This window comes from Neophocaena asiaeorientalis, unplaced genomic scaffold (assembly GCF_003031525.2).
Source record: "Neophocaena asiaeorientalis asiaeorientalis breed wild unplaced genomic scaffold, Neophocaena_asiaeorientalis_V1.1 scaffold185, whole genome shotgun sequence".
Taxonomy (NCBI): domain Eukaryota; kingdom Metazoa; phylum Chordata; class Mammalia; order Artiodactyla; family Phocoenidae; genus Neophocaena; species Neophocaena asiaeorientalis.
The window spans coordinates 1,339,952-1,355,318 of NW_020171809.1; positions in this window are offsets into that span (position 1 = coordinate 1,339,952).

The following is a 15,367-nucleotide window of genomic DNA, read 5'->3' on the forward strand; positions in this document are numbered from 1 at the left end:
GTAACCACTTGCATGAAACAGGAAGTCCTGGTAAGGAACTCGGAACTAACAAGCCACCACCGACCGGAAGAATTTGGGAAAGGTCAAAGGAGAGAGGAGATGCCAGTCCGTATGTCCTACCAACCTCCCAGAGTCCTTCTCGCCGGAATCCACGTTGGCTGAGCCATGCACCACCAGGAAGGACCCTGAGTCAGAACGATTGGCCAGAGACAAACTGGCCAGAAACTAACCCCATCGCCATAAAACCGGAGACTGTGAGCCACGTGGAGAGCAGTCCTCCTGGGTCCCCTCACCCTCCTGCTCTCCCCCCGGGCGCCCCTGCCCAATAGAGTCTCTTGCCTTGTCAGCACGTGTGTCTCCTCGGACGATTCATTTCCGAGTGTTAGACAAGAGCCGTCTCCGGCCCTGGAAGGAGTTTCCCTACCTGCAACAGTGACATTGGTGAGATCACCTTATAGAAAGGACCTCGGTGAGTCCCAGCTCTCTGTTTTACACACGAAGGGACCATTTCAGAGCCCTGAGGGGTTTGTCCAAAGCTGCAGAGCCTGTGGGAGCTGGGGGTCAAAGCCCTGCCGTGGGCAGAGCTGCTCCGGGCAGGCAGTGGCCTGAGCCTGGGCTTCCCAGGCTATGGGGTGAAGGGGCCACACGGGGAGGAACCAGGAGCTGGGTCTTTTCAGACCAAAGGGGGTGGGCAGAGGTTTGGGTCTACCCTATACGTGAGGGTGTGCAAGGTGGGCATGGCCACATGTTTTTTTTTAAACATCTTTATTGGGGTATAATTGCTTTACAATGGTGTGTTAGATTCTGCTTTATATACCTTGTTTATGGTTTTGAGGACTGTCTCAGGACGGGACAGCTTGAGTGGCCTCCGGTGGTGGCCCGTGAGAGAGAGAGGGGCTGTGGCGAGTGGACACAGAGCTCACTCACCTGGGTCCTGGCTCCCCTACGCCCCCAACTTCTCTCCCCACCCCGCCCATGCTCCATTCCCTTGTCCCCTTCCCAGGGAGGGACTTAGTCTCCCCTTCCCAGATTGCTGCCCCCACCCCTATTGGCGGCCTCCACTCCTTTGCCATCTGTGCCTCTGGCCCCCTGGGAACCCACGTCTGTCTGGACATCACCCTCATTCTCATGGGAGGGCTCCTTGGGGTGGGCTTACTGGCTCCTAAGTGCGGTAGCTTCCCAGGGCAGCGCGGCAGGAGCCGCCAGCTGGTGCCTTACGCCACGGGGTGCATTCCTGCGCCGTCTGGAGACCGGAGGGGCCGTGGGGCGCTTTCCTTCTGAGGCTGCCGGGGAGAATCTGTCTGTGGCGTCCCTCCTGCGTCTGGGGTCTGCTCACACGCCTTGTGCTCCTCGGCCCGTGCCTCCATCTTCCTTCGCTCGGTGTTCTCCCGGGTGCCTGTCTGGGTTCGAACACCCTCCTTTTGTAAGAACATCAGTCCTGTTGCATTAGAGGACACCCTGCTCCAGTCTGACCTCAGCCTACCTAATAACATCGACAATGACCCTATTTCCAAATCAGGTCACCTTCTAAGGTACTGGGGATTAGGGGTTCCATATATGAACTTTGGCAGGGACACAGTTCAGCCCACAGTAACCGAGTCGGTGAACTGAACCTTATAGAACTCTGACAATGAGCCCCATGAAGTGGCCTTCCTTGGTTTCGAGCCTTATAACATCTGAGGATGCTGCCCTTGACCCATCCTCGTTGTCACCTACAGACCTCCTGACCAGCCCCTCTCCTGTTTCCCGGGGAATTTGGAGGCTGGCTCATCATCTCTCCATCAACACAGACACCATTCTCGGCGATTTTGAGGCGCTCGTGGGTCACATATTCACCATCCTAGCACTGATCCCTCAACTTTCTCAGGATTATTGACCCTCGCCGTTTTTCAAGCAGACGTGCTCATGACCTTGAGCCATATCTTGGCGTCACGCTGAAGCTTGAACCTGCCGCCACGTCTGTACTGCAACCTCCTACCTTCTGCCTCCCTCATCCCCTCACTCTCCGACACCTGCTCTGTGACCTGACCCAGAGGTCAGCTCCTATGCTATTCAGGCTCTTTAGGTCACAGGTCACGGAAACCCAACTTAAATGGCGGGCTCACCTACCTGGCAAATCCAGGACCTGATGGCTGCAGGCACGGCTGGGGCCCTGGGCTCAGGGGAGGCTGTCCGTTCTTTCCATGCCCCCCTCTCCTGTCGCCTTCCCTTCTCTGTCTCAATTTGGACTGACTTTGTTCTTCAAGCAGGTGTCTCCACCTGGCTGCCAAGGTGGCCACCGGAGCCCAAATCTGGATTCTTACCGCTTGTGATTTAGAAGAAAGAAAGAGACTTTCCTCCTGGCAGAGTCCAAGTATTAAATCTCACGGAAGGGCTCTGACAGACTGTGCTCGGCTCACATGTGGTCACTGGATTGGCCGCTGGCCCCAGGGGGCCAGCGTGGCATGACCAACCCCACTGGTGCCGAGGGAAAGGTTGGCCCATCACTGAGGGTCTGTCAAGTTAGGCTGTTTGGCTTCACCATGTTGACCAGAAGACATTTTCATCCTGAGAAAGTTTCTAACTCGGAGTTCATGCACCATCGTTTAGTCAGAATTACACCAGCAGCTGTTGAAGTCTGTCAAGGAAGCATTTTCTGAAGCTAATTCCATTAAGCCAGTTTAGTTCTTGGACCAACTTCTACACAGTGCAGTTAACCAGATTGTTCCCATTTTTATTTTTCAGTGAAGATTTGATTCATCCATTTTTGTGTGTTTTTTTGTTTTTGTTTTTAAACGATGTCTAATTTCAGGAATTGTATCTTCTGCTCATGGGTATTCTTTTGTGGCTATTACTTCTACGAAGCCAAATTTCTTGGGTAATTTGCACAGATCTAAATTTTGTTAAGGGGACTTCCCTGGCGGCCAAGTGGTTGAGCCTTGGCCTTCCACTGCAGAGGGTGTGCAGGTTCAATCCCTGATCAGGGAATTAAGATCCCACATGCCTCGGGGCCAAAAAACCAAAACGTAAAACAGAAACAATATTTAAAAAAATTCAACAAAGACTTTAAAACTGGTCCACATAAAAAAATTAATAATAAATAATAAATAAATAGATAAATTTTGTTAAGAATTCTTCTGTCAATCTAAATCTTAAAAAATTTAACGTGTATTTTTACATACTGTCAGTGTCACTTTCTGTTGGTTATTTCTAACAAGGCTCATTTCTTTCTGGTTCAATTTTATGCTTTTCAATATTAGCAATGATGTTTTGTTCAATTTTTATCTATAATGACGTCTATCGTATGCAGCCTCAGTTTTTGTTGGCTTTATTTTGTGTTATTTCTACCAATAACCTTAAATTTGAATTGGAAAAAAAGTCCAATACTTTGTATTTCTTAGCTAGTCCTGAAAAAAGTGGCATGTAATTACCCTTGGATAATTGTTCTTGTCCATGACTGAATTTTATGGCTTATTCAGTTCCTTCATGAACTATGAATAACCCTCTGTTATTTGACAGAACAAAGTGTTTGCCATGAGGTCAGAATGTCTCCAGATAAATGTGGCAAAATCAAGAGCAGTATCTTGGTCCTTCCAGAGCCAAGTAGGGTAGAGAGGGGAGAAGCCCTTTCCTGAGAGAAGCTGTATGCGGCTCCTACAAGAAAGGTGACGGGAAAAATGCTTGGAAATAAAATGAAAAATTACATGGTCTTGTTCATCCATCTCCCGACACGTCTCCTCCCCTCAGGCCTTTGCTATTTTCATCCAATGTAACCCACTGCGCCCCTCTGTCCTCTAATGTCCCCGGACTTCTTGTTCCCCAGAGTCATTATGAAGGGACTTATTAAAGATGGAGGACTGAATCAACACTCCCCTCTGTACTGTCAACTGAAAATAAATGTACAACCTTAAAGTCGAGAATTATGTTTTATTCAGCAGACAAAACTGAGACCTTAAGCCCGGGACACAGCATCTCAGATAGCTCTGAGGGACTGCTCCAAAGAGACAAGGGTTGGGGGGAGGATATAGAGGAGATTTTGCAACAAAAACCAGGTTGTTGGGACATCAAAAGATTACTGTTAATTAAAGAAAACCAGACGTGTCAAGTTAAGGAACTTAGTGCTTTTCTATTATGGGAAGACGCCGGAGTCTGGGCTCACTGAAATCACCCCTTTTATATGCACCTTAGCTCTCTGGGGCCAGCGTCCTGTGCTTCTCCTCCTGCATCTCCTCAGGGCGCACCGTCGGGGTGGCTGTAATGTGATGGCTTGATGGCTGCAACATCCTTTGTCTCCTGATACGGCAGCAACATTTTTCATGCACAAAACCCACTCCCAGTGCCGCCCCGTCCGCTAGTGACTGTATCCCATGCTCCCCTTCCCTACTCATGCCCTCAGGATGCTGACCACAGCTGGAGAAAATGCAAATGCCACCACCTGGTGCCCAGCGAGTAGAGGCTCCAACCCCAGCTGCGGCCCCAGGGCTGCGCAGGATCCTCTGTCCCTGCCTCTCCTGTCCCTCTGCTCAGGCACCCCCTGACCCCCTCCCCTCCCTCTCCTCAGAGGCCCTGAGTCCACACTTCTCAGAGCAGACAGCTGTCAGGTGGGGTCCCCGCCCACATTCCTGCAGCTGCACTTCATCTTCTTTTGGGTGAATGTCCATCCCCCCCGCCGTCCTGGATTCCTCCCTCTGCCTCTTTAATGACCACCCCCAGTGAGGATCACTTGTTTCTGCTGTGTCCTGTCCCTGGCAGGGGGCTGGCCCTCCCGAGGCTCCTCTGACCCTGCGGTCTCCGGCTCTGCCTCCTGCCCCCACCCCCGACTCTCAGAGCCTCTCTGACCTCCGTCTTCTCCTGGACCTGCCACTTTGAAGGATGCTCCTTCCCTTGCAGCCTCCCACCTGGATGTGGACCCGCTGCCTCTTTGCTCTAAGCCTCTCCACACTTCTGCCAGCTCCACCCCTTCCCAACTTCAGCCTCGGATCCCAGATTTTCATCTCGGGTAGGACACCTGCTTGCCCAGGAGGGGAGCTCTGTTCCAGAACCTTCCGTCTGTCCCGCATTCCCAGGCCCTGCCCAGAAAGGTAGCCCAGCACGTGGGCATCCAGGGTCTGGCCTGTCCCTGCCTGTGGCTGCTTCCCACTCAGATGATGGGTGGGTCCCCAGGGCTCTCTGCGTCCACCTTCCCTCCCCACCTAGACTGGCCAAGTCCTGAAGCCAAGCACCACCACTTCCTGGCCCAGTAGTGCCCCTGGCTGGCCCGGCGTCCAGCTCAAAGCAGGAGGAGGGACGATGTGCACAAGCTCAGCTGGCGTTCCGTCCACCAGCCAGCCCCTCCTGCTGCTGCTGGGGGAGGTCTGAGGGCGAGGGCCCTGGCCTCCACTCCCCTAGAGGTGGGCGCTGCCACATTAAACCTCAGGTGAAGGGTGTGGGGTGGGATGGAGCAGGGCAAGTGTTTCTTGACCCTGAGCTTGGGGAGAGAAGGCAGAAGGAGGTTGGTCCATCTGTCCCAGCTGCTTAAATGTTACCTGGTGTGTTGCAGGCCCTGACTGTCTGACGGCCCCCCGGAGCTCCAGGTCTGCCCGACACACTCTGATGTGGGCCGGACGGCTGCACAGACCTGCTGCTGTCTCCTTGGGCCCTGGGCTCTCTCCTCTGGTCGGGACTTGGGCTCCAGTGTCCCAGACGGACACTCAGCCTTGTGATGGGTACTGTGTCCCTCCCTGCCTTACACCGGGGGTAGTGACAGTCCTGACCCTGGTACCTGGTGGACTGAGTGAGCGAACGAAATACTGAAATGCTTCCCGAAGAAACTGGCACACGTACAGTCCTCCGTGGTCCATTCTGCAGTAATTGTGCATGTTTCGTGGGCCCGCTGTGAGATTCAGGCTCGCAAAGATACTGACAGGTGTGCTTCCTTCTCATCACGATACGCTCTTACGCCTCTTCTGTACCGTCACGGTCACGGCTGAAGTTAAGGAGGGTGGTGAGCACAGTCACACCCTGGTCAGTGGACGTCTCTCCTGTCCCTGACTCCCACTGTTCTCGGCCACCGTGGTCCCTGTCCTTGGCTGGGACACCAGCCATTGTGGTGTCCTCCAAACAACACCCATGGGAGCATCTTGGTCCCTCCCTGAGGCGTCTCCAAGGTGACCTGGTCAGACCCCTCCACTCTCTTGGTCCTTTCTTTCCCTGTGGGGGTTTCCTGTCCCTGGAAGCCATCTCTTGCACTTTGGGATACTCGCTGGGGTGCTGTGACCTCACAGTGACGTGGACTAATGTCCACGTTGTCACCATCCTTTACCAGCCCCTCGTCTGATCATGGAATCACCCCCTTCTGGCTACCTGGGGGCATCTCAGAATGTTCCCTCCTCGTAGTTCGATCATGGATCCAAGCCCACCGAGCTGGAGATGGAACTAAAGCCCCAAGTTTCTACTTTCAGGGTGTAGATAATCTAGAAAACTAGAGAATAGTCACAAGGGGCAGAGATTGGCAAAGGGGTAATCAGACCCCAGCCAGGACCCCAGCCTGCTAGGAACTGAGTCTTGGAGGAAGAGTAAATGTGGCCAAGGAAAGGACAGGGGGAAGGAGCACCTTTCTAGGCGGGGGGAAGAGGAGGGTGGAGAGGGGAGGAAGGTCGTGGGGAAGGTCAGGGCACCAAGAGGGAGAGGGGCACCAGGAGACCCGGTCAGACCCGCTTTGGGTGGGGTTTCTCTTCCAGAAAGAAATCGGAATTCCAAAAGAAGGGGAGGGAGGGTTCAGGAGCTGCACCGGTCACCTCCCAGACTCACGATAACCATTTCGCGAGCTGCAAATGGGACCATGTCCCACCAGGGTCTCCTGGAGTGAATTCGGGAAGCTCCTTCTAGTGTGTTTCTGAGGATGACTCTCAAAGGACACCCTGACACCTGGCTGGAGTCGCTGGTCTAGGACTTGGTCCATAGCTAGGTCTTGTGGTCACTACTGACACCTTCTGTGTCACTTTGGTCAAGGAGGGTGGCCAACTGCATGGGGCGCACCTGTGCCCCTTGCACGCCTGCGAAAGTTGCTGGTGAGGGAGGTGCGGGGCCGCACACGCACGGGCAGACACGCGGCCGGGCGAGTGCACCGGGGGCTCTGCTTTTCCAAGTGGGGATTTGTGACAGACCTTGCTCTCATGCTGGATTTTAAATTAGATTCTTTCGTTGCAACTGCAAGTGGAAAATAATACACCCCTGGAACGGTATTAGCTAAACCTTCCACAGTAATAAATCTGTGTGCTAATGGTTTGTTTCTGCGCTGTTTGGTTGTCATGGTGACAGGCTGCATTAACTAATAAGTTTGTTTTGAGAATTTTAACACCGGGTTGCCAAATGCTCTTTCTGCAGCAAGGGCTTAAGCTTTTACGGTTCTCTATGGGATTAACTTGGACTCAGTGTCCTTCGAGCTCTGAAACACAGCCAGAGCCCCATCCACAAACACGACTCGGAAAGTGTGAGATGCGCCTCTGTAAACATGCACGAAATAACGGCACTCTGGGGACGCCACGGAAAGGGGGAGAGCCAGCAGGACTGTGCCCGTGGTCTTGGCTTTCTGGAGCACAGTTCAGCGCAGGGACGTCTCGGTGACAGACAGGGAGGCCAGGCGTCTCTCCTGGTTGTCTGACGAGAGTGTGAGCGTCTCATCAAGGGGACCGGTGCTTCCTGTACCCACCTCATTCCCACCCGCTGCCCGGAGAGGCCCCGAGGCAGAGGCAGCCGCTGAGATGGTGGGGCAGGGGCCATGGGGCACCCAGCGGGGGGCTGACCCTTGAGAGGGAGGTGACACGAGGGCCCGGTCTGCTGTGTGAAGCTCCAAGGGGGGCACTGCTTATTCACAGGACACGTGGGGCGGTGAGCGGACTGGCTAAGCCAGGAGGCTTGCTGGCCCCTGCCGGCCTGGTTAAAACCTGCTCTGGGCCCTTGGGGCTTCCCTGGTGGTCCAGTGGCTTAGAATCCGCCTTCCAAAGCAGGGAACGTGGGTTTCCTGGTCGGGGAACTAAGATCCCGAATGCCACAGAGCAGCTAAGCCCGTGCGCCGCAACTAGAGAGGAACCCTCTCGCCAGAGCGAAGAGTCCACTTACCTCAACGAAAGATCCCGTGTGCTGCGACTAACACCCAGCGCGGCCAAAATAAATAAATAAACAAAGGGGAAAAAACCGCTCTCTGGGCCTGAGGATCCCTCTGTAAAGGAGGGACTTCTTCATCCCTGAGTGGGAGCTTTGGGGCCTGAGGACACCGGACATGGGCTCTGCCCTCACGGTGCTGCTGTGTCCTCGGCCGACTCGTCCGTGGTTTGTTCCTGTTAATGCTCCTGCTTGGGCGACACCTGCCAAGTCCTGGCTGGGGAGGGGTGCCTGCAAACAGGTCCCCGCCACCCCCTTCCCACTCTCCTCTCGGCCCTGCCGGACTCTCACCCCGGAGCCTGGGGACGCGGTCCAGGACCCGCCCTGCACGCGGTGGGAGGTGAGCGGACCTCACGCGGCTGGGCCCGTCCCCAGGCTCCTCCTTTCCAGTGGGAGTCCGGCAGGGGACAGCAGCCCTCTCACGTCAAGTCACCATGCACCCCAGAGCCCTCTTGGCGCCCCGATGGGCCCCGATGCTGAGATTCCACGGACCGGAGCACCTGTTCTTCGTGAGGGATTGTCCCAGAGGCTGAAGCCTCCATTCGCCGAGGGTGGTGTCTGTGGCTCTAAGAATGGGGAATAATTAACTAATTTAAAGTACGTGCTCGGCACTGGTCTAGGAGCTGGTAAAGCTGGAGGACAGGGCAGGCCACGTCCTGCTCCAAGGGAGCCCGGATCCCAGTGACTATGTAACAAGTGAGGGAATGATCGATACAGAATCCCAGGTGGTGGTGCCAGGAGGAGGCCAGTCTGGGTGGGGCTGGCGGGTGATGGAGAAGACCTGCTGAAGCGGGCAGACCCAGGGGCTCGGGCAAGGACGCATTTCGACGGCTCCCTCAGTGCCGGGATGGAAGCACAGAGCAGGTGCTCAGAAAGCAGGGCCGTCGGCAGGTGGGGAGGTGACTCTGCCGGTTGTGGAACCTGTCGCTCAGAAGAGGCAGCAGCTCCTCCAGAGCTGGCGGAGACAGCCGCCGCCCTGCCTCCCTGTGAAGGATGGCCTTGGCCTCAGCTAACAGGAGAGAAAGGGACATGGCAGAACACCTGGATGACCCCGTGACATCAGGGTGGGACAAGGCCCGTCGGTTTCAAGAGTCTGGAGCTCTTCAGATGCATTTGGAAAATCGTTTATCACACTTAATCTACCCTCAAAAATCGTAGAGCCTTGGCCAACTCACTGGAGGCCTCTGCACCTCAGTTCCCTCGACTGTAAAATGGGTTGGTAATAGCCCCTCCCACATAGGAAGATGGTGGCTATTTAAAGGGTTACTTTGCACAGAGCACCGAGGGCACTGCCCTGCCCTGGGCAGGGCTCACGCTGTTAATGGCTGAGTCAGGTACCGCCCACAGTGTAACAAATCGCCCCAGAATGGAGTGGCTTAAAATAGCAATCATTTTATTATCATCTCCCACCATTCACGTGGGTGAGGGATTTAGGCAAGACACAGCTGGGTGGCTTGTCTCCACTCCACTATATTTGGGGCCCCAGCCGAGAAGCCTTGGAGGTCTTCACGCTGAGCCGATAGCGGGTAGGACAGTCCTCTGCAGACTCTGCCCTTTGAGAGGGTGTGGGAGGGACATAGCAGCAGCAGCCCCTGGCCCATCACAGCTCTGAAATCCAGCCAGGCACTTGCCAGGCCCTTGGTTACACTCAGTCCTGCAGGAAGGAGGTCCAGCATCCCAGGCTGGGGACTTGGGAGGACATGGAAAGTCACGGCGTGGTGGAGGGAAAGGGTTGGCCACAGAGGGAGGCTGAGGCCCTCAGGGTTCTCTCCGTTCATTCATCCATTCATTCATTCAACAAAACTGTGGCGATCCCGAGTGGTTGATGAATGGGTGAACGTCAGGGCCACGAAGAACGAGGTGGTGGAAGGGGAAGCAAAGCCAGGTCACAGGAAGCTTGCGTGTCACGGGGGGCATTTGGGACCCTGAGGGCATAGGAGCCGCCCAGGGTTTGGGGCCGTGGTCCAGCACCGATTCCTCTTTCAGAAAAGTCCCCCTGCAGCTGGAGGGAGGGGAGACAGATGGGAAAGCAGGGAGCCCTGGAGACCTGGGCCTGGCATTTGCAAGAGCCCTGCCTGGGAATGGGGAGGGGCAGATACTAGGGATGGGAGGATGGGAGGCATTGACATTTGATGGGATATGGGGAGGGGGAGGGAGGGAAGAGAGAGGAGTCCTGGAGGCCTCACATGAGCCTTGCACGGTGGGACCATTGGCCAAAAGAGGGTAGGAACGGGAGCGAGAAAGAAGTTGTTTGCAGGGAAAATGGTGATCTCAGGTTTGGACAAGCAAAGCGTGACATCAGAGGGAGAATAGAGGTGGGTGGGGATGTGTCCATGAGATTGACTGAGAGACGTAGGAACAGTGCAGAGATGTTGAGATTGTCTCAGCCAGCAAAAGTTTCCATTATTGCCTACTCTCCTGTCTCCCAGGTCTCCTGTCTCCCAGGGTGTGCGAATGGTCATGTCGTATAATGATGCGTTTAGAAGAAGCATTGGAACATGTTTTTGTATATAGTTAATTTTGGAACTTTTACAGTGGGGTGTGTGCGTGTGTGGGTGTGCGCACGTGTGTGCCTGGAATGGAATTTGTTCCCGCTTTCGGTGTCATTTCTAGAAGTGACTTACATGAATGTTTGTAATTATTCCAGACAAGGAAACTGATAACAGTACAGAAACACTTTATCACCAAAGAATATCTTTTTCTATTAGCACCACTGTTATGGACTGAATGTTTTTGTCTCCCCCAAATGCATGTGTCAAGGTCCTAACCCCCAAAATGGTGGTATTTGGAAGGTGATTGGGGTTAGATGAGATCATGAGGGTGGGGCCTCTGATGGGATTGGTGCCTTTATCAGAAGAGGACGAAAGATTTCTCCATCTCTCTTTTTTTCCCCTAAAGCACCACAGAAAGGAGTAAGTCTTTCCAAGGCAATAACATTTGGAAATTACTTCTGTGATTTAAAAAAAAAAATGCATAGAAACTAAACATAGCAAATGTAAGGACCCCAAGGTCCCTCTAACGTGGGCAAGTTTGGGGTTGACGCAAACAACCCTGCACAGCTGTGCGTGTTGCATTACACGGACTCTGCAGCATCGAAACTTATATTCAAGCTGATGTACTCGGTAAAAGGAAGGACAAAGGCGTCAGAACTGCAGCTGTCCACAAAGTGTAAAGTGTTAGCCGTAAATGGGCTCCAAAAGCATCTGGTCCGGCCCCTTCGTTTGATAGAAAGGCCGGGCTCAGTGAAGACCACCCACTCACCCACCAGTCAGCGGAGCCACGGCCAGCCCTGCCCAGCTCCGTGCCATCCCCGGTGGGCAAAGGAGGCTTGGAGGCCTGGGTGACTCCCCGGGGGGTGCCCGTGACCCCACACAGCTGGGTGGTATAGGGAAGAAGCCAAGTCCAGACCGTTGATCATGGACCCCAGGCAGCAGGGGTGGGGGAGACATACCACAACTGTGAAATGGAAACTCCTTTCTTTTTAGAGGAGAAAATCCATTTATAGCTCTTTTCTGACCAGATTGTAATATCCCTGCCAGCAGATCTGAGAAAAGCCTATGCTTTTCCAAATTCTAAGGCACTTCACTTTTTCCTAACATCAAAAATTCCTTGATTCCACTTCAAAGCCCCTGCAGGTGCCAATTCTACTTAGTGTTAAGCCTCAGGCCAGATTCATTTGGCTGGTGTGCAGCTTCTGTGTCTCTTCCAAGGGGATGAGTGTGTATCCCTGCTCAGAGGCCCACAGAGAGTTCAAGGGGTCCCCCTACATCCAGCAGGCCTTTCCACAGGCCTGGTTTCCCTGGAGGGGTGCGGGGAAGAGCCTGGAACCACTGTCACGGACAGAAGGGAGAGCAGGGGAGGGCGGCCTGGTCCTGGGGCCCCAGCTGGGCTTTGTTCCCTCTGAGCCAGACTCAGCTTCCAGGGACTGGAGGCAGTGAGGAAAGTGAAGATCCCTTCTCCTCTGGGAAGGGCCTGTCTTGACCGACGCAGGGCAGGGCCGCAGTGGGACCTGCGGGAACCCTTCTGCTGCATGGCATCGAGCTGAGGCCACACGGGGCCTGCAATCACCTTTCAGCCTCTGAAGGAGGCGAAGCCCACTGTTGCCGACTTCAAAGCTATTTATAGCCTCTTGCATTTTCATAAAGCTTTCTGTGCAGGAGCTAGGCTGCTTCGGGTGGCGACAAAGATTCTTGGCTCAAGCAAACTTTGGTCAGGCTCCCGAACCTTCTCCTGGGCCCATCTGTGCACTTCCCTATAAACTCCAGTTTTAATAGGACCCTGCTTGGTCAGTTTCACCAAAACCCCTGCCTTCCACATCTGGTCACCCTCTATATGTGATCGGGACCTTTGCACCCTACCCCTCCCCCCTCCCCCGGGAATGTCTGACCTCCCTGGCCTGCAAGAATCCTGTAGGGTTGGTTTATTCAGACCCCCCTCACCCCTGATGTTTCCTTTTATAATTTTCCGTCCACTGACCCTCACCCCGCTTCTCAGCTATAAATCCTCATGTGTCCGCACCGTAGTCCGAATTGGGCCCAGGTCTATACCAAGGTCTCTTTTCCCCTATTGGGATAATTCCTGAAGAACATCTGCTCTTACAGCTTTAACTACTGTCCAGCTCTGGGTGTAAGAGCGCAAAGCTCGGGCCCAGCAATTGTCTGCGCTTCCGTGGGGTCAGGCCTGGACCGCAGCCCGGTGTCCCTGACTCCCTGACCCAGGGGCTTCGAGTGTGGGCACCGCCCTGGGAAGTGCTTGGGTGATGGGACATCTCAGCTGAGCCATGAGCCGGGGTGGCACCTTGTGGAACGGGAGAGAAGGGAAGAAGGAGCAGAGGGTCCAGAGCAGAGGGACAGGCGGTGAGGACAGGAGGAAGGAGCGGGTGGGACTCAGTCAGGACTAGGGTGGGCTACTGACGCCCCCAGGCCCTTTCCGGAGAAGAGGCCCCCGATCACAGCCCTGCTCTCCATGTGGACGGACCCTTGCTCCTCCTGTGTGGTCCGTGGACGAGCATATGAGCCTCGCCTGGGAGCTTGTGAGAAATGCAGACACTCGGGCCCCACACCAACCTCCAGAATCAGGACGCCATCTTCACAAGGCCCCAGGCATGCTGAGCACCTTGGAGTCTGCCGGGCTCTGCTCTAGATCCCGCGCAAGGGTGGAGGAGCCTTTGCGGCTCCCTTGGCTGAAGCCTTCTCCAGCAGTCCTGGCTGACACCTCATGAGCTAGAATCCCACTAAGGCCCTTAAGTTCATTTGGTCTCATCTGTGTTTGAAGCACGTTTGCTCTATTCACCTGTTTTACATAATCACAGGGGACACTGATGCAAAGCGACTTGATACTCAACCAGGGAAAAGCTTTCCCGAATGGAATTTGTTTTTGTCTGTTTCCCACAGGCAGCTGTCAGGGCACCAAGCCTCGCATTCCTGACTGTGTCCAAGTTAGATCACCTTACTTTCAAGGGCCAAGGCATCTGGACAAAGGTCCAGCCTGCAGAACTAGCTGCAGGAGAAAAGGGCTAACCTTGCATTTGACTCATCTCAAGATCACTGGGTTTCAGGGGACTCACACTGTCCCATATACAGCCTGCAGGTGAGGAAAGGAGACCGACTCGCCCCACAAAGCTGGTCTGCAGCACACAGGAATTTCCTGGGTTGATCCGAGAGCACATATTGTGAAACAGGGAGACTGTTAATTCCACATGACAAAGAGAGTCACTGAAGTGCACAGGAAAGAAGTGAGTATTTGTTGAAACTATTTTCTTCCAAACATCGTGACATCACATTTGACTTTGCCACAAGTAAGTGAACAGACCATATTCAAATTTTTAAGATCAGAAAACTCATTCTCAGGAGTCATGCTCCTAAATGTCCATTTTTCCATCCATCCATCCACCATCCATCCATCCATCCATCCACCATCCATCCATCCATCCATCCATCCACCATCCATCCATCCATCCGTCCTTCATCCATCCACCCATCCAACCACCCACCCATCCACCATCCACCCATCCATCCATCCATCTAACCACCCACCCTTCCAACCATCCATCCATCCACCATCCATCCATCAATCCAATATTTTTGACAATGTCTCTGTGGCTTATGGAAACAAAATGGCTACAGGTATTCATTGCTCCTGTCACTCAGGTACAGGAAACATATTTAATTTTTATTTCTAAGGGAAACAATATGTGTTTCAAGTGTCTGCATTCACTAAGTTTGGCGAGGAACCCAGTACTGGGTAATTTTTTTCACAACGCCTTTCCCATTCCCCGCAACGTTTTACCAGAACCCCAAGGCTACCGCTGCCAGTATTCTTTGCCCAGGTCTGCTTTTCTTTCAGAGGAAATCAAAGTTGCTCCTCTCGCACAGTGCCAGGCTTTAAAGTGGGGCTTTGGTCTGGGCACCCACGGCCATGACACTTGGTTCCCGGGCACCACAGGCACCTATAACCCCCGTCTGTAGGCTGCTGCCCCCAGGTATGCTCCAGGTGCATGAGAGGGACCCCACCAGTCCCCGTTTTTCCTGTTCCAGACTCCCCGGCTGAGGGTGATGGCCGTGTGATGAAGCATCCTTCTGGATGGTTACACACCAGTAGACAACTGGACCAAGCGCCAGGTAGGGGACACCGACGAGCAGGTGCCCCCGCCCTGGAGGAAACCTTCCATCACAAAGGTAGCTCAGGAAGTGCCAGAGAGTAAAGAGACGTGGCAGGTGTGATTACCTGTCACTGCTCAGTCCCTCCCCTCGCTCCATTGGCTGAGTGAGGCCCGGACTCCAGGGATGGGAGGAGGAGTGGGGCTGCCTTTGGAGACTCTGTACAGACCTGACACCTGGACATATGGACCTAGGCCCGGGACACAAGGCCCCAAACTCAAGGACGTCAGGCGGGACTTAGGTGGGGAGGGATTAGATTAACCCCCAGGGAGATGCCTTACAACAAAAAGACAAACAGAAAGTCACCAGTTGAATGTTTGTTTCAAATGTTTCCATTTGTGGGTGCAGGACAAAAAGGGCCCTTAGAGACTGTCCGGTGTCCCCTGATTCCATGACTCCTGCAGGTTTTACGATGCTGCCTTAGGGCTGGTTGCAGGAAGTGGAAAAAGATTATAGGGGACACTGTGTCCTCATGGTTTTTTCCTGTATTTATTTATTTCTTTTTCTATTCACCGAATAAGATGATGCTCATTATAAAATTCAAAGATTCCTCGCCAAAAATGGAAAAAAGAAGAAAAACCATAATC